The sequence below is a fragment of the Vulpes vulpes genome, chromosome 15 (assembly GCF_048418805.1).
Source record: "Vulpes vulpes isolate BD-2025 chromosome 15, VulVul3, whole genome shotgun sequence".
In the NCBI taxonomy this organism is placed as follows: domain Eukaryota; kingdom Metazoa; phylum Chordata; class Mammalia; order Carnivora; family Canidae; genus Vulpes; species Vulpes vulpes.
This window is the reverse complement of record NC_132794.1, coordinates 115519890-115538555: the sequence shown is the minus strand read 5'-3', so window position 1 is coordinate 115538555 and position 18666 is coordinate 115519890. Positions and strand designations below refer to the sequence as shown.

General features: G+C 51.0%; 1 protein-coding gene across 2 annotated transcripts in view; it reads right to left on the bottom strand.

The window, feature by feature from the left end:
- The window catches only part of MGMT (O-6-methylguanine-DNA methyltransferase), a 280956-nt gene extending 262596 nt beyond the window's left edge, over positions 1-18360 (bottom strand). Inside the window, exon 1 of one of the 2 annotated variants that reach the window (XM_072740418.1) lies at positions 18248-18360. The gene's annotated coding sequence lies outside the window, so the exon portion shown is untranslated. The remainder of the gene's footprint in view (positions 1-18247) is intronic. The other variant, XM_072740417.1, reaches the window with a different exon arrangement.
- Between the last annotated feature and the right edge of the window lie 306 nt (positions 18361-18666).

The following is an 18666-nucleotide window of genomic DNA, read 5'->3' as shown; positions in this document are numbered from 1 at the left end:
GACAAGGGAAGAATAACCTGAGTTCAAGAGGCTCTTGATTTCCTCTGACTTTCTAATTCTGGTCCTCTTGGTATGGAGTTGAAATGATCCTCCTTTGCAGTAAAAGTACAAATAAAGTTCTTTAAATATCTTAACAGAGAGTCAACTCATGCCTATCAGCTTAGCCCTACACCTGCCACCTGGGACTCACCTGCATGGCATTCTCACTGCTGACCAGGATCTAATGTGAGCAGCAAAGACTGCAGGACCTTAAACACAGGAAAGGGGCTGAGACACAGGCTGTGGAAGAGTAGAGAAGCCACCAGAAGAGGGTGAGCCAATTCAGAATGTAGCTGACCCAGCATCAGGCCCGGTGGGATTACCAAAGCCCAGGAGGCAGGGCCATCGGGAGTGAGAACCCCGGGAGAGGAGACAGAAGGGCCAGAAAGGGGCCCATGGAAGCAGAGAGCTGAAGTACTCTCTTTTAGATCAGACAAGGAACAGCCATGCCTGGCACTCACACCCATGGTCCTGGCCTCCAATCTCCTGCCAATGGCCACATCTACCAGAGGTCAGAGGGCACGGGCACCAGCACCAGGAGGGGTGGCTCTGGCAGCCAACTGGCAGCTGACCTGTATACTCTCCTAAGGCTCATCCAGACTTCTATCGCACTCCTGGGTGACACACTCCTCCTGAGAAGGCCCTCTCTCTGTGCATTCCTCTCTCGACCCTCTTCCATCCTCTACCCAATCAAGGAAGACCACTGGAACACTGCCTCACTGGACTGTCATTCTTACTTCCCTAAACATGATACCTTCTATTTAAGTTGAGGATCCACAAGAAAACAAAGGAAAAGAAAGTCACATAAAACCCATTCCCGCACTTGGTTATTCAAAAAAACCAACATTAAATGGCTTACTAGCCCTTACTTAAAAGTTTAGGACAAATTCCTCCCACAAGAAAAGGTTTCTCTCTCCTGAATAGATGATACCCTTGTACTAAGTTATACAACGAGTGCTGGGTAACTCCTTTCCCTTTTCACCGTGGCTGCCTGTATGCCCAATGACAGGTTGCATTGTATGTACATAAGCTATTTTCAGCCCAGCTTTCCTGGCATATTGACTTTCTTAGTGCACGGTTCTCTGGCAATCACAACTACCCAAATACAGTCATGAAACAGAAAACAAACATAAGTCTCTGACAGAAGGCAAAATAGCTGACACAAAATCCATGTGCTAAGGGTCAGGCCCCGGAGCCGGCTTACCTGGGTTAAAACAATTATAGGTATGTCCCCTGTGTTCAAGACAGAGGAAAACAGGATGCCTGGGTGGCTCAGTAGTTGAGCATCTGCCTTTGGCTCAGGTCATGATCCCAGGGTCCTGGGGTCGAGTCCCCATCAGGCTCACCGCAAGGAGCCTGCTTCTCCCTCTGCCTATGTCTCTGCCTCTGTGTGTGTGCCTGTCATGAATAAATAAATAAAATTTTTTTTTTAAAAAAGACAAAGGAAAATAAAAACATGCTTAAGATATAAAAAGCACCCCAATGGAACTCAGATGTAAAATACAGTATCTAAAATGAGAAATACACCTGGTGTGATTCATAGATCAGATACAGAAGGGAAAGATTAGTGACAATGAAAAATATGTTTTTTAACTATCCAGGCAGAGAAAAAAAAAAAAGACTGAAGGAAATGAACAGAGCATCAGTAAGATGTGGAACAATATTAAACAATCTGACACACATTGAAGTCACCCCAGAAAAAGGCAGAAAAATATTTGAAAAAATATTAACCATTTCTTTAAATTTAATGTCACTACACTCACAGATGCAAGAAACTCATTGAAACCAAAGCCTTAGAGACATAAAGAGAAGTAAACCAAGGCGCATCATAATCAAATCACTGGAAGAAAAAAAACTGATAATGAAAAAACTTGCAAGTGGCCAGAACAGGGAAAGGGGACTGATACCATGCAGAGGGGAAACATTAAGCATGACAGCACACCGGTCCTCAGGAGCTATGTGAGCCAAGATGCAATGGAATACCATATTTAAAGCATGAAAAGGAAAAAAATAGCCAATTTAGAATTCTATAAGCAGCAAAATATCTCTCAATAATAAAAGCAAAACAAAGTCTTTTTCAAAAAAAAGAAGAAGAAGAGAAGAAGACAGTTTGGGTACTAGCAGACCTGCGTTTGAGAAACACTAGTGCAAGTTCCCTAGGCATAAAAAAATGATACCAGATGGAAATTTGGATTTATACAACGGAATAAAGAGCATGGGAAATGGATAATAGGCCAATAGATATAAAAGCTGGGGGAGGGTTCCTATTTTCAATCTTTTTAAAAGATAACTCACTGCCTAAAGCAAAAACAACGATATATTTTGGAGTTTGTACTATATGGAGAAATAAAACGTATTAAATGAGTACAATGGGAAAATGGGAGAGGCCGAAGCTACTATCATAAGGTTCTCCCACTGTATGTGATGCTAATAATGTCACATGAATGCAGACTATGATAAGCTAGACACATTCACAATACCCCAGAGCAACCACTAAAAAGCAGAGGAAAGAGAGAGCTAATAAGTATATATAAAACCTAAGCTAATATCATTAAAAATATATATTCACAATTCTCAATAAATTTAGGACTGATATAAGAAAGTATGTCCTCTGATCACAAGGTAATTAAGTGGAATATCAGTAAGAGAGGTATCAGGAAAATCCCAGACTATTTGGAAATGAAACACTTCTAAATAAACCATGTGATATGGAAGGAATCACAGAGAAAACTGGAACTCACGAGACACTGAAGGAAAGTAAGACGACACAGCCATCGGGAGACGAACTCCAATGAGCTTTATGCTCCAAGGGGAAATTTGGCCCTGAGCATCAATGTGAGAAAAGACCAAGGGCTCAACTCAATGATCCAAGCTTCCACCTTACTAAACCCAAAGTGAGCAGAAGAAGGGAATAATAAGGAGAAGAAATCAGTAAGAGATAAAAGAGGGAAATCAATTATAACAAAAGTTGGTTCTCTGAAATGGACAAACCACTAACCAGACCAATTAGAAAAAAAAAAAGAGAAACACAAATTACCAATATTAGTAATAAAAACAAGGACCTGACTTAAATCCTACAGACACTCGAAGGACAATAAGAGTATTAAAATCACTTTGGGCCAATGAATTCAAACAAATGAGATGAAATGACCCAATTTTTTGAAAACCTCAAATTACCAAAAAGTCACTGAAGAAGAAAGAAATGACCTGGATAACACTCGGCCTACTACAGAAACGGAAGGTGTAGTTAACATCCTCTCCACAAAGAAAACCCCACACCAACACGGCCTCACTGGCAAATCCTAGCAGACATTCAAAGAAGAAACGATATTAACAGCATGTAAACTGTTCCAGGAAATAAAAGCCGCCCGACGTCATGAGTCTAGGATTGCCCTAATTCCAAACCAGAAAGACTCTCCCAGAGAAGAAAGCTACAGGTCTGTACCACCCCAGAAACACAGACGCACAAGTCCCCAAACGGTAGCAAAGTGAACCCAGCAACGCGTAACAGCCCTGACACATGGAGCCGCGTGGGGTCACCCAGGAATGCAGAGTGGGTCTCATACACGAAGGGCAAGCAGCGGGACTCAGTATACTCACGGCACCAGGGAGAAAACTTCCCCAACGTGACAAGAGGCACCCGGAGCGAAGCACGGTGAGGACCACACGTCACGGTGGGTGAGGATGATGCAAAGAGCAGTGAACAGCTGCTGAAAAGGAAAAGAAGAGGCAATCCTCCTGCCCTCCCAGCCCACAACCTCAAGGTCAAGGGGAAAAAGCCAGGTTCATGTCAGAATGTCTGGACGAAGTGATCAAGCTCATGGTCTTTATTCCATAATCTCAACCATTTTCAATATTCCGTGCCCGACGGGAAGCGCTCGGGAGGGCTCCAGCAGCAGAGCGAGGTGGTGGCTGTCTGCACGGATGCACCCCGGGGGGGGGGGGGGCTCTTCGGATGAACCTGCAGACTCACCCATGACACAAACGCTTTCCTTGTCGGAATGAGGAAGGACCTGTGGTGACTCAGACTGGGGGACCCAGCAGACATCTTCTCAAAAATAAACAGTACGAGCGCGTCACTGTGACACATTGACGGTGTTTGCTGCTAATGGTAAATTGAGAGCTTTAAATGGTGATCACAACTTTAGGAGACATGTGTCCCCCACCGCGCCTTAACGATCGCCCGGTTCTAAGGCCGTTCTAGAAAGGCGGTGATGTGAACAAGCATGGGTTTCAACACTGCATTATGAAACTTGTCAACATTTGGAAGATGTGTACAAACCAGCAAACCAGTATTTGCCAAAAGACCAATGAATAATGTAACAAAATCATTCAAGGTGCAAGACACATCAATCGATTTCCACGTAAGCGAGCACAAAAAGCTCACTAAGGGCTCAGATTCCACACAGCAAAGAACCTTCCAGAAGCTAACACTTTCCTGTCGAGTTCTGATGCCATCTCACAGAATATCCACAATTATCTGAAAGAGCTATTAAACTGCCTTTCCTTACCAGTTATTTGTATGAAGCCGGACTCTTGATACGCCTCAACCCAAACACATCATGGTAGACAGAGCAGGAACAGGTGCAAGATCTGGCTCCCTTCTATTAATCCAGTCATTTAGAACACGTGGAATAAAAAGTAAACCAATACCGCTCACCTCGCCAATCTTTTTTTATGGAAAATAGTTACTTTTCATTTAAAAATGTGTTGTTTACATTAAAATGTAATAGGTTTATTGTTGCTTAAATGAATTAATAAATGTTAAGTTTCTCAGCGCTAACTTCTAATGTGGTAAATTTGATATATGGCTCACAGAAGTTCTCTGGGGTCTCTAATAAGTTTTTAAGAGCGCACAAAGTCTCTGAAACCAAATCACGTGAGCCCACCGGTGTGAGGGGAAGAGTGCCGAGACTACACCTGGCCATACCCCACCTGCCGTCTTGACCCCCCTGCAACCAAGGGGCTTTTCAGGATCTAATCCCTCCATTGGCAAACAGGAGGCAGAACAGAGGAACACCCCTATCTTCCATCTGACATCCTGAGTGTAACCAGAGGACGTCCCAAGAAAATAACCACTTTCCCAGCTTTTTAAGTACTCTACTACCTTTACCTCTGCCACCACCTGTATAAACTTTTCCATAAAAATTTGATTAAATCTCTCCAGGAGACTTCCTTATAAAGCTCCACTAGAGAATGTATCATTATTTCAGCTTAGAGTTGGAAACAAGGGGTGGGGGGAGAAAGAATCCTTTGGTGTAGCAAGTCAGTGTATGAATACAATTCCATATGAAAACATTTAAAATACATTAGATTTTTGGTCAAGATGAAAGACCAAAAAAAAAAAAAATCAAGCAATCTATTCTAATTGGGTTCCCATGGTAACTGTACAATTGGGTTTTTCAATATAACATCCCAAAGGCCCAATGCACACTTGTAAAATATACTTCAAACAGCCTGAATTGTTTTTACGTTACAGCACTCCCAGGAAGATCAATTACTATCCATCCCCACCCTGACTATTAGTGGCAGGACACGTTAACACTGCTTGCCACATTAACATAAGTCATATAAGGAGCACCACACATCACAATCATTATATAAAACTAATCACACGCTTCAGATTCATCAAACCTGCTCTGGGTAATAAACCGATACCACGGTTGTCGCAGAATCATGTTTACGAAATGTAAGAAATCGAGCCCAACTACATGCCACACCATTATGCCTCTCTTATTGATTTCAAGGATAAACAGAATCAATCATTAATAATTACATTATAAGATGGCCCTCAAGGTTAATCATATTCTTAGAGACTCTCACTATGGAATTAAACAACAAACATAGCTGTGCTAATAAATAAATAAATAAAACATAACTGAGAATTCAAATCCACGTTTTAAATATTAACAGCACGCTATGAAGCACAGCACAGTCCCTCACTCGGGATTCCAGCCTCCCCCACGTGGACCACAGTGGTCGCTCCCTGCCAAGCGGCATTCCCGGGCCCGGTGCTGGCCCACACAGCAAGGCACAGAGCCCCAGCCACAGCTCAGCGACAACAGATCCACTAGGTAAAAGTTTACAACTTGAGTTTTCTTTGCAACGAGCATAAAGATCCCTCCACAGTTGATGCATTCTGCAGATCTACACCCCATAGCACGAGCTGGTGCTTGGGCAGAAATAAATTTAACAATCTCCTGCCTTTTTGGGTCCCCTCATCAATGGCTACAGATCTAACACGGGCCAATCTGGTGGTGCAACTGTAGGCCAGCGGCTTCCAGTGAGGAATGTCTCACTAGGTCCCCAACTCAACAGAGACCTCCAGAAATCCTGAAAGACAACGTAGCATGGAAAGTAGCAAAGTGCATGATTCTTAGAATTCTAGCTGGTGTCCAACAAGATGACCGCAGGCTGCTCCTTGATCCACGCAGGACTAGAGCCTGAATTGACCAATGTCAAGGGAAAAAACCAAACAACCAATACAAAATCCCAACCAGCAAATCTAGGCTAGTTCCCCAACCCTCCTCTTGCCTAAGAATCCCAGTCACCCAGCTCTTACACCAGACTCTCCCCCCAGCATCAGCAGCTGGGAGCCTCGACAGCATCTCAGAACATATGCACCCAGTGCCACGATGTCACCGGGCCCTCTGGGCATCTCATGCCTTGCCTGCCACGTCACTTTCTATGATCTTTGGGGTTCCCGGTAACAAGACACAGATTTCGGTGTATTCTGTTTTCTATTCTTCCTACATACACTCACACCTTCAGGGATGCCAGGACCTAAACCTGAGAACCAGCCTACATGACTTTTGAGCACTATCTCACTACAAGTTGCCCTCATCCCCAAATTCCAATTTATACACAAGCCTCACAGTTCTAGAGGCTGTGAAGTCCAAGACCAAGGTTCTGGCTGACTTTATGTCTGGTAAGGGCTCTCTTCCTGGCTGGCAGATGGCTGCCTTCTCCATTCTGCCCTCAAATGGTGGGGAAAGGGGTGGAGGTAAGGCACTGAGAGGAGAGGAGTGGGGAGGACACAGGAGGAGCAAGGAAAAAGAGATCTGTCTCCACCAATCCTGCTGGACAAAGGTCTCACCTTATGATCCCAATTCATCTTCATTTAACTCCTAGGGGTCACTCTCCAAATACAGTCACAGGGCTTAGGGCTTCAACATCTGAATTCTGGGAGGATACGCTCAACCCTTGGCTGGGCCTTCCACCAAGTCTAAGTGCACACCAGCCTTGGAGGGCTCCCCATACAGATTCCAGCATCGCCTTCCACCAAGTCTAAGTGCACACCAGCCTTGGAGGGCTCCCCATACAGATTCCAGCATCGCCTTCCACCAAGTCTAAGTGCACACCAGCCTTGGAGGGCTTCCCATAGAGATTCCAGCATCGAGAGATGAAACCAACATACTTGAGTGTGAGTGTGTGGCCCAAGGGAAGGGCCCAGGCATTGGAGGGACTCAGGGAGGCTGTGTTTGGGCTGGGTCAGAAGAGGCCCTCCAGGCAGGGCAGAAGAAGGCTCTGGAAAGAAGGGGATGGGGTCTCCCACTCATCCAGTCTCAGAGCAAAGCTTGGTGCACAGGCTTCTAGAGAAAGTGCCAGAACAGATGTGTATGGCCATCAGGCTGAATGTGGCTTCAAGATGAGTCTCTCAGGCATCTGGGTGGGTGCAGGGATTCCCTTAAAGCATCTTTAGATCCTTGCCTTCAACAGAAGGAAGAAGAGGTGGTCAGTGGCTGACTCTCCCTGGTCTCATGCCTACATGCTAAGCTTCCACTGCCTGGCACCTGCTGAAGCAGTGCCCTTGTCAGGCACCTGGCCTCCTTCCACGTGGGGTTCAGCTTTCCCTGGAAGCTTCTCTGGTGCCCTCATGGACAGAAGCAGGGGACTGTGTGGGGCTTGGGAGGCAAAGAAACCAAGGTCGTAGAAAGTGGACCGTGGCAACTTCTTCCTCCGTGATGCAGGACAGGAGATCTGAAAATCCTCATCATCTAAACCTAGAGCCCCAAGAGGCAGCCTCGAGTCTGAGGGCCGGACAGAGGTGCCAACACTCACCTGGCTTCCCAAAGGTAACCCCCCAGTCGAGGTAAACTCCAGGTGGTCTGGGGCCAGTGCCCTACTGTAGTAGCAAGCACCCAACAATACAAACAGACGAGAAACAGGGTGCATGGGTGGCTCAGTCAGTTCAGCATCTGACTCTTGATCTCAGAGTTGTGAGTCTAAGCCCAAACACACCAGAAACACGGGCAGCCACAAAGTGGCTTTTCATTAAGTGGGATTTTCTACATGAACATCAGGCCACAACCCAAGCACAGCAAATGTTTGCTTCCAACACTAAAATTATTGGAACCGCTTACTTAAGGCCAATACAAAGGAATTTTTAACTAATCCGTCCAAGAAGCCATCCTGCCTTAATTGTCATGATACACAGTGGCTGGGAGTAGATGCACGTCGGGCTCAAAGGGTTCTGAACAAGAAACCTCACCAAACAGGACAGGAAAATCGCTCAGGAAACCAGAACCAAAACCTCTGGAGGCTCTTCTGGGGTGATCAATAGTCCAGACAACACCACAAGGACAGCAATGGTGATCTCAGTTCAGAAGGAAATGCTCTGATTACAGAAAAAGCTAAGAGGAAGACTTTAAAGCCCATACTTTTGTAGGAAAAAAAAAAAGACAACCATAAGTAGGGGTTACGGCTCCAGCCCCACATGGGCTCAAGCTATTCGGAGAGTGACAGCCAGGGCATCACAAGGACCCCGACATGAGGGGGCCAACCCCCCAGCTCACTCAGGAACTCCGGGTTTAGCTCTGGAAGCGTGTGTCCCCGGGAGGCCGCTGTCACCCACGACCGAGGCAGAGCTCCCGGGGAGCCCGCCTGCTGCTGGGCAGAAGACCTTTACGTGGTTGGTCGTAGTCAAAAGGGTGAATAATGCTGAAATCGTAAGACTATTTACTCACTTCTAGAACCTGCATATTCGTTCTGATAGTTCTTGGAACAAACTTCAGGAGGAGCAGCCGAGGGGCAGCCCCCGCAAGCTCCCTGCAGACGCGCTGGGGCCCGCACCCCGCCAGCGCCGGAGACGGGTGGGCTGGGGTGGGCGCGGAGGGCGCTCCTCGGCAGGCCCGCCGGCGGGACGCACCGCATCCATCTGACTCGACAGCTTAATCTGATGATAACACGATGGTGACAGAAACAAATTTTTCTGCACAATAAAGAATAGCACACATGGGCTTTTCTTGGGATAGCTAGCTAAATTCAGTAACTTTTGGAAATACATCATTTCTTTTTCTTTTTCTTTTCTTTTTTTTTTTTTTTTGCCCATTTTTCTAGGAACTTCCACTTGAGTGTGAAAAGCCTAACAAGAGCAGCCGCAAACACAGAACATAGCCCTGATCGGACGCTCAGGACCCCTTCCCTCTGCTCTGCTGGGTCCTGGCCCTCCTGCAGGGTCACGGCCCACACGGACGTCATGACATAACCGTGACAGGTTCAGCGCACAGAGACCTTGAAGCCCGTTTCTAGGACCCGAGCCACACTGTGGCCTTAACCACTGTGGGGTGTCCACAGGCCGGCACAGCCAGGCGGCCTCGACACACCCCACCCCTGACTCCACGCAGGCCATTGGTGCCTTTCCATCTGTCCTTCCAGCACGCCAGCCGGTGGCCACCCAGGACCTCCCGGACACTGTGTCCAGGCCTCCATTCGCAAGGCCGCCCACCTCTCATGGCTCAAGCCGCTCTCACAAGTCATCCTACCTGGGGGACCTGCTCCAACCACCTTCAACCACTGACACCCCCCAACCAGGGCCTCCCGCACCCCAGTGTGCCTCCAGAAGCACTGAGAACCTAAGACACGGCACGCGGTAGACAGGCCCGCTCCCCGCCCGACGCCCCAGCAGGTGACCCCCACGGGGTCAGACAGGAGCACAGCCTGAGGACACGGGCCACGCAGAAGACCGTGGAGTCTTTGCGGAAGGAGACCAGGCACACGCTTTCCTTCCGATCTTCATTCCGACGCACGGTGCACCCCAGCCTGGCAGTTTAGTTTCGGGAGCCCGCCAGCACCGGCAGGGTCGTCCAGGTCCCCGCACCGCCGGAGGACGGGCTGGGTGCGAGGGCCGCTAACGAGCCCCCTCGTCCCTGCTGACACTTCTGCCCGAGCGAGGCTACGGGAAGGCAGCCCCCTCCTCCCAAACCCAAATGCCAGCGCGACGGAAGGGGTTTGTTTACCCTCCCAAGGCCAGATCTTTTCTCTAACTTCCCCAGGATCGCTTTTCTGTGAATAAAAAGTATATACACCACAAGTTTTTTCCTTTCTCATTAAAAAAAAACTCATTCTAAACACAGTCATCTTCCATGACCCTCCTCCCTCACAGCACGGCGCTCCGTCAGAAAGCCCTGCAGGACCCCTCGGCCTCGCACAAACTGTCCCCAAACCACCCTTGACCCGGGGCACATGACCGGACTGTGTCACCCGCCACGTGCAGCAGAGGCTGCCCACCGCCTGACCTTCGTCCTTCCTCCCTGTCGTCCCTGCCTCCCCTGCTGATGACTCGGTGGCCCCACTTGCGAAGGTCCTGAGCCCAAGGCTCAGAGAGAACAGTCCCCTTCCTGGCTGGCCTTGTGCTAACGTCAGGGCTCCTTTGCAGCCCCGACCCCCACCCGAACTCCAGCCGAACTGCTCACAGATGCACCTGCACCCCGGAGTCCACGCTCCCACTGCTCCACCCACAAAGTCCCACCCACAGGCCACCGGGACAAACCTCACAAGTTTCTGCACAGATGTTTCACCCACCCCTGCAGCAGGAATCAGGACCAGGTCCACGGTCCATCGGGACTTGGTGATGAGCATGGCTGCAGTCCTGGAACACAGCCTGGGACTTGGTGCCCTCCTCCTTTCTCTGGCTCCCACCCAACTGTCCTCCCACTCTCAAACACTGTATGGGGTGTAGACGAACGCCTTCAGCAAATGGCAAAGCTCACACAGGCACGGTCCGGCGACGTCCTCACTGCAGGCAGCCCTGTATTAGTGGTCTGTGTACTGGGAGGTGTCGTGAGCATGTCAAGCAGGGACAGACATGAGAGCGCTGTTCCTCCCCCAACGCTAAGGACAGTGCTTGGTCACACTGGAGTTCAGAAAATCTAAGTGAACACACATAGGTATGTATTTATTTACACCACATCTTGCCCCCAAAAGGACCCATGCCTGGTTCTCACTTGACCCCTGCAAAGGCAGTGACACAGCCGTGGGCCAACCCGGAGCTCTAGTCCTATCCTGTGCCCCTTGTGCAGAGCACCCAGCCTCTCCCAGAGAACAGCACACATGGGCTCCTCACACACAACAAGGAAACCACGGGTGTCCACAGGATGCGAGAAGTCGGCCACATAAAGCAACCCGTGCAGTGGGCCTTCAATGAATGCTATTACCAGCAACACCATTATTGCAGTGGCCAGAATCTTCTGGAACTTGACTAACTCTACCAGGCTGAACCATGAGGGGAGGGTAAAGACAGACCCCAAAATAGGGCCCATTTCCACCCACACATATTACTGAAGATTTTCTCTTTCTGACAAAGCTGACCTAACAGATTGCCCCGCCCCTCACTACTGTGGTCTGAGCAGTCACACTTGGGAAAATACTGTGCCATGCTGGTGCCACTGCTGGCTCCTGACCACTGCCAGTGTCGGGCTCTGTGTCACGTCGTTCAGCAAGCTTTTTCTTTTTCTTTTTTTTTTTTATTTATTTATGATAGTCACAGAGAGGGGCGGGGGGAGAGAGGCAGAGACATAGGCAGAGGGAGAAGCAGGCTCCATGCACCAGGAGCCCAACGTGGGATTCAATCCCGGGTCTCCAGGATCATGCCCTGGGCCAAAGGCAGGCACTAAACTGCTGCGCCACCCAGGGATCCCCTTCAGCAAGGTTTTTCAACGTAACAGATGATTACTGTCAAGCCTCCCGCAGCTGTCGGAGATGGGCAGTGCCCCCCCGGGGAACACACCTGCTAAGCCCACTGGCCCACGAGGCACAAGCCTGCTGTCAGCATGGCACCCCTGACCACTCACCACACTGCCCCCTGAGTGGGAGGCACCTGGAGGCCAACCGCCCGGGCAGCTCCCAACAGTGTCCATGGTGAAACAACGGAACTGGCAGCAGAGGAAACCACCTCCTTAGAGACAAGAAGGATTTTAGACACCTAGCAAACTCCCCGTGGGCTACATCATGCTCCAGACCAAACAGAAGTCCATGACCACCTGGAATCACAGACACACGGGAGGTGGAGCACGGGGCCAAGAACCATCACTAGTCCTGCCTCCTCTGAAAAACAGCTTGGTGGCCCTAAGCTAACATATGCCAACTATTACTGTTATTCAGGGCTCACCAGGGCCTGGTGTGATCTGCACACGTGACTCCCTCTCAATAGGCAACTACAGCCCTATGAGTGATAGTGTCATTTCCCCTAGTTTTGGGGAAACCAAGGCTCAGAATACTTATCTAATTCTCCTCAAGGTCATATAACCAGTAGACCCAAGTCCAAACAAGCAGTCTTGCTAGCAGAGGCTGCCCACTTACCCCCGTGCAGGCTGCCCCAAATGGGGGCTTGGGTTATGAGTAAATCCATAAAACAAGGATGCTGGCTGGGCTGGAGGGAAACCAGGATTTCTGGTAGGTTCCTCCCTGCCTTTTCCAGGTACAATCTCATCCACAAATGAGATAATGGTTCCAAATGAACATTTCTATCCAGGCGGTGCCTCATACTTTATTATTTCATATGCTTATACTCATCCAGACAGACAATTAAGTGTGATCACCACCATCAGACAGATGAGGAGGCAGCTTGGAGTTCAACATTTGCTTAAAGTCGCCCGACTAACTGCGGCACCTGAATGGCTCAGTCAGTTGAGCATCCAACTCAGGGTCATAAGATCGAGCCCCACATTGGGCTCCACACTGGGCATGGAGCCTGCTTGGGGATCTCTCTTTCCCTCTCCCCACTGTGCGTGCTAGCTCTCGCTCTCTAAAACAAAACAAAACAAAACAAAACAAACTAATAGTCACCCAACTAGTAAACAGCACCACCAAAATCCCTCCCATGTTCTCTCTGACGCCACTCTTCCTACATAAAAACCCAACTCAGTTCCACAAAAACACGTTCAGTGGTGTATCTGAAAGTTCACCCTCACCCGAGACCAGGAAAATGCTTCTACCCACAGCGGGGGAAAAAAAAGACACCAGCCAGTCAAAAGGAAAGACAGGAGGGAAATATAACATGGCTGTCCATGCTTCACTTTGTTTGTAAAACTAATGCCAAAGTTTTGGTAACATCTGCATCTTTTGTCATAACCACAAGACCGAAAACTATAACGCTATGATAACATGTTGGGTGTGCAATTGGAAGAGATTCACATGTCTCTGAGGAGTTACAAAACCATACACAGATCCATGAGCACAGGCAAGTGAGAACAACGTTGGCTGCGAATGGACCCTTCTGGAAGGGGAACTCCATTGCTCATCTGCACGGAGAGCATTCTTTCTCAGCCACCCTAAAGATTCCTCAAGAGATGCTCAAACATTAGGGTCCCTAGAATGCCCTGAGAAGCCCGTAAAGACACAGGTCCCCAGGTTCTGATCCCATAGGTCTGTCAAGGGGCCGTGTAATCTGCCTTTTTTAACCAGCACCTTCGGTAATCCTGATGCCAGCGGGGCTCAGACCACCACTTGAGAACGCTGTTCTGCTATGGCTCATGGATCTCCCACTCCAAGGAGAGCATCAGATCCCACATTCCAGTGGTCGCTCTTACTAACGACCCCGAACAACCAGAGCAAAATCTGAAGGTAACATCATTGGTCCCAACATGTAGGCCTTTTGACTGAGAAGTAAACTGTAGCTAACAATTTAAAAACAAACGGGAAGTAACCACCAGTTACTTATGAAATGTCCACATTTCAATGTCCCATCCCATATTTTGCCCCATGATTCAATTCTCTCTCTTCACCCATCCGGATACCTCTCAACGCCCACTGCAGGAATCGCCTGATCTGTCAATAAGGTAAGAGTTTTCTAAACTACTATCCATATGACTCAATTTGTCAGTAAAAACTGCCACCAGCGCTGTGCTTGCAGAAAAATGTCCATAAATGCATTATTGCGACTGGCAGATCGATGTCTATAATAAAAACAAATAGATTTAACAAGTGCCTGCTTTTACGAGTGGTGCCATTGGCAGACGGCGCGTTCAGTTTCGCCCCCAGACTTCTGGGAATGGGCAATGGAGCTGGGGCTGGATACTCTGCTGACTTCACCGGTGCTACCGGTAGGAAATTATTCTAACAAGACAATTTTTGAAGTGGTACAGTGAACATAGGAGGCATTTATAACTCTCTCACGATCCCTTTCACGGTTACACACGTACATAGACGACAACAAATTTAGCAACTGTAAGGAAATGTTTCTGTGGAACTTTTAACTGGTTTTTCCACGGCGGTATCACAAGCCAGAAGTTTACTCTGGGATGCGGGGGCGGGGGGGGGGGGGGCAGGGACATGAGGCCTGCCTCCCTGGAGACCCCCACTCCTCTAAGCCCCTGATCTAATTGAAAACAACTTGTCGTATCAAAAACAAGTTTCAGCATTTAACACGTAGTCAACGGTGTCACCGCCGTGTCAGTGGCCCCTGGGGCTGCCTATGTATTTAGTTATTTCTCTAAAGCAGACATCAGGAGCGTGGCAGCCACAGACTGGCTTACCTGCCAGGGATTCCGAGCACTTTGGCAAGACACTGTGACCGATTTACATACAAGCCACATCTGCCCAAACCACTCTGATTCCTTCAAAGGTTACAAAAGGTCACAAAATGATTTATTCCTCTTAGACAATTCATTTTAATAGCTACATACAGGAATAAGTCATTCACTATATTCCATAATACGGTTTTCCCAAAATCTTGCACTGACCCCTCCATCTAAGCATTTTATTATTAATTTTTTACTTCAAAAGAAAATGACTCTTGCCAGTGACCAGCAAATACGCACCCGTTGCCCAAATGCCACAAAACACACACGTGGCAGTATTTTGTCTACAATGCTGGGTCTCAGACTTTCATCTGCCTTTGCTCACGACAGGCCTCCAGAGCTAACAGAAGGGGACGTGCATCCTGTGAAGCAAGGGGAAACCGGGCCGCCTGCACAGCTCAAACCCCCTCTCCCATGCAGATAACCACAGACTTTCACTTTAAACCAAGAATGGGGTGCTGCTGGGTTTGTTTGCTCATCAGCGCCTGAGAAGAATGACAGGGAATCCACTCTCACCCAATACGTGTTATAGTCCACACGTTCCCAATTTTTACAGTTTCAGGTTTTGTGTAACACTCTGAGCTAAGACCCAAGCTCCTTCAGAAAGCAGCTGTATCAGAAGCTGCCCTGCCAGAACCAGGGAACCCATCAGGGAGGACGAGGACAGCATCCAAAGGAGCTCAGGGCCTTTCAGAGGCTGGGGCCCAAAGTACGTGTCTGCAGTGACCACAGACATGATAGGACGCCAAAACCCTCAGGGAAAGTGGACGCACAAGAGGAACTGTATAGGTCAGTAGTTAGGTAAGGTCACAGGGAAGCATAAAAACAAACCTCACAGATGACCACAGAAAATACTGTTTTGCTTCCATGCCTTTTCTACTAAGGAGACTACACTATAAACTGAAAACAGCCTTGAGGCCCAAAACAGGGAGTCAGAATAGAACCGTGTTGCTGGTTTGAATCCCTGGCTTCTACATGTCCTCTGCAAAATAAGGAAGATAAAGACAATTTAGCAAGGTTACTTCATTGAACAACACTGAGAAGCGCACCATTGGGTTCCTGAGGCGGGAGGGCAGAGGAATGAGCTCTGCAGGACCGCTGGGGGTGCTCCTTCTCCCTCGGGCCCCCTGCCCTTCTTTCCTGAACGGACAGACCAGGCCCACACCTGCACACCAGCACAGGAAACTATGGGGCTGGAAGGCCCAAGTGGGGGGCCCAGGTGAGATCCAACTGATATCCAAGTAAGACTAAACCAGAGAGGAAAAAGAAAAGTCTGAGAATCTCTGCTGAACAAGAGATGTTTCCATCACGTCCATGCCTAGTGCATTATTTCTTTAAACTTCCCCCTCCAGCAGTGAAGGCCTTTTTAAAGCAGGGTCTAAGAAGTCTAAAAATCTAGCTCTTACAATACAGATTTGTTTTAATAAAAAAGAATATTCGCATAGAAAAGGTGCCTTACTATGGCTCTTGCCCGTGAGGATGGGTTCATCCTGCCCCCACAGCGTAACAGCCTCTACTATTCCAGCTCCGACTGGAGACAAGAACCCAGGAGAGATGCGACACTTGCCAGAGCAAGGCCAAGTCTCCTGGTCTCCTGCAGACTCTGGCCCTCGCAGGTGTGGACTTGGTGTGAACTGCCCTCGGGACAATGTGTCTGAGCTAACACAATGTGAGCTCCCTGCTGGCCCGAGGGGGGGGGCGGGGGGGGGGATGGCCAGGGGTGGGAGGAGAGCTCTGACATTGTTTCCTTAAATCTGTTTTACCCTTAGGCCTGCCTCAGATTCTCCACGGTTCCTAAAGAGCCAGTCGCTGGTTACGTTCAGCAGCTTCGTGCTCTGCCACAAGCAGCAGAGGCGGCCCCTCTGTGGACAAAGCAGCCCCTCTGTGGGATGACTGTCCACCCACCTGACCGAGCAGACGCTGCGCTCCATCCACACAAGGTGCCTGGAGAACAGGAACCCAAGTACTGGGCAGAGGCCTCGCAGCCAAGACCATCCCGGGGGCTCAGGAAATGATGAGCCAGTGAGTGAGGGATGGATGAGCACTGCCCTACAGTGTCTCCACTGACCTGGGCATCAGGGTGCCCAGCGTGAAGCGCTCACACACTCCACCTGTTTACCCCAAGTGTTTACGGAGGCAATTCGGGTAATACGAATACAGACACCAGCCACCATCATGAGGACCCCAGAACATGGCCTTAAACAGGGCAGGAGGCGTGGAATTCCGCCCACGGAGGATGCTAAAGGCTCGCTGCAAGGAAGGGCCTGGGTCGAGGCCTCTGAAGCTTCCTGGGAACAGAAGGCGGACGGACAGCGTTCCTGGACGTGCATCAGCAGCGTGCGGGGCAGGAGCGTGCACAGGGGAGGGCCTCGAAGGTGTTGGCCAAGTCGAGGTGCGACGGGGGCAGCCTGCAGCCCACAGCAGGCCGCTGTCACCGCAGCTCAATGTGGTCCAGGAGCTGCAGGCCTGGGGTAGGAGGGCCGCATCTGGGCACATGTGAGACCTGGGTGGACTGTGGGTGGGGAGAGGCAGGCCTGGGGTGGGTGAGCTGCACCTGGGCACATGTGAGACCTGGGCGGAGGGTGGGTGGGGAGAGGCAGGCCTGGGGTGGGTGAGCCAGCCACACCTGGTGCACCTAGGCATATGTGGGACCTGGGCAGAGGGTGGGTAGGGAGAGGCAGGCCTGGGATGGGTGGACCACACCTGGACACATGTGAGACCTGGGCAGAGTGGGTGGGGAGAGGCAGGCCCAGGGTGGGTGAGCTGCATCTGGCGCACCTGGACACATGTGGGACCTGGGTGGAGGGTGGGTGGGGAGAGGCAGGCCCAGGGTGGGAGGGTTGCACCTGGACACATGTGGGACCTGGGTGGAGAGTGGATGGGGAGAGGCAGGCCTGGGGTGGGTGGGCCGCACCTGGGTGCACCTGGCACATGTGGGACCTGGGTGGAGGGTGGGTGGGCCACATCTGGGTGCACCTGGCACATGTGGGACCTGGGAGGAGGGTGGGTGGGCCGCACCTGGGTGCACCTGGCACATGTGGGACCTGGGTGGAGGGTGGGTGGGCCGCACCTGGGTGCACCTGACACATGTGGGACCTGGGCGGAGGGTGGGTGGGCCGCACCTGGGTGCACCTGGCACACGTGGGACCTGGGTGGAGGGTGGGTGGGCCGCACCTGGTGCACCTGGCACACGTGGGACCTGGGTGGAGGGTGGGTGGGCCGCACCTGGTGCACCTGGCACGTGTGGGACCTGGGCGGAGGGTGGGTGGGCCGCACCTGGCGCCCCGGGGCGCACGTGGGGTCTGGGCGGAGTGGATGGGGCGCACGCAGGCCCCACACCTAGGGCAGGGGAAGGAGCCCACAGAGCCACAGGCCCCGCCGCGGGCGGAGGGCAGCAACCAGACACTCACCGCGTCGCCCAGGCCGCCGACGGCGAGGAGCTGCGAGCGCAGGACGCGGGGTGCCACGGGAGCGCGCGCCGCCCGGGCAAGTCCCGGGCGCGGGGGGCGGGGCCGAGACGCCTGGGGGCGGGGCAGGGGGCGGGGGGCGGGGTCGCCGCGGGGCGGGGCCTGGGCGTGACGGAAGCGCGGCGGGTGCGCGGGAGCCGACGCGCGCGGAGGGGCCCGGAGGGGGCGGGGCCAGGAAGAGCAGCGGGGGGCGGGGCCGACGGGGACGGGGCGGGGCCGACCCGGAGAGCGCGCCCGGCTCGGAGCATGCCCAGTGCGGCGGCGCCCGGGCCGACCCCGCTGCGCGCAGCCTCGCAGCCGCCTGGCGCCGCCCCGCCGGGTCTTCCCGCCCTGGGGCCCGCCTCTCCCGCTCCCGCCCGGCG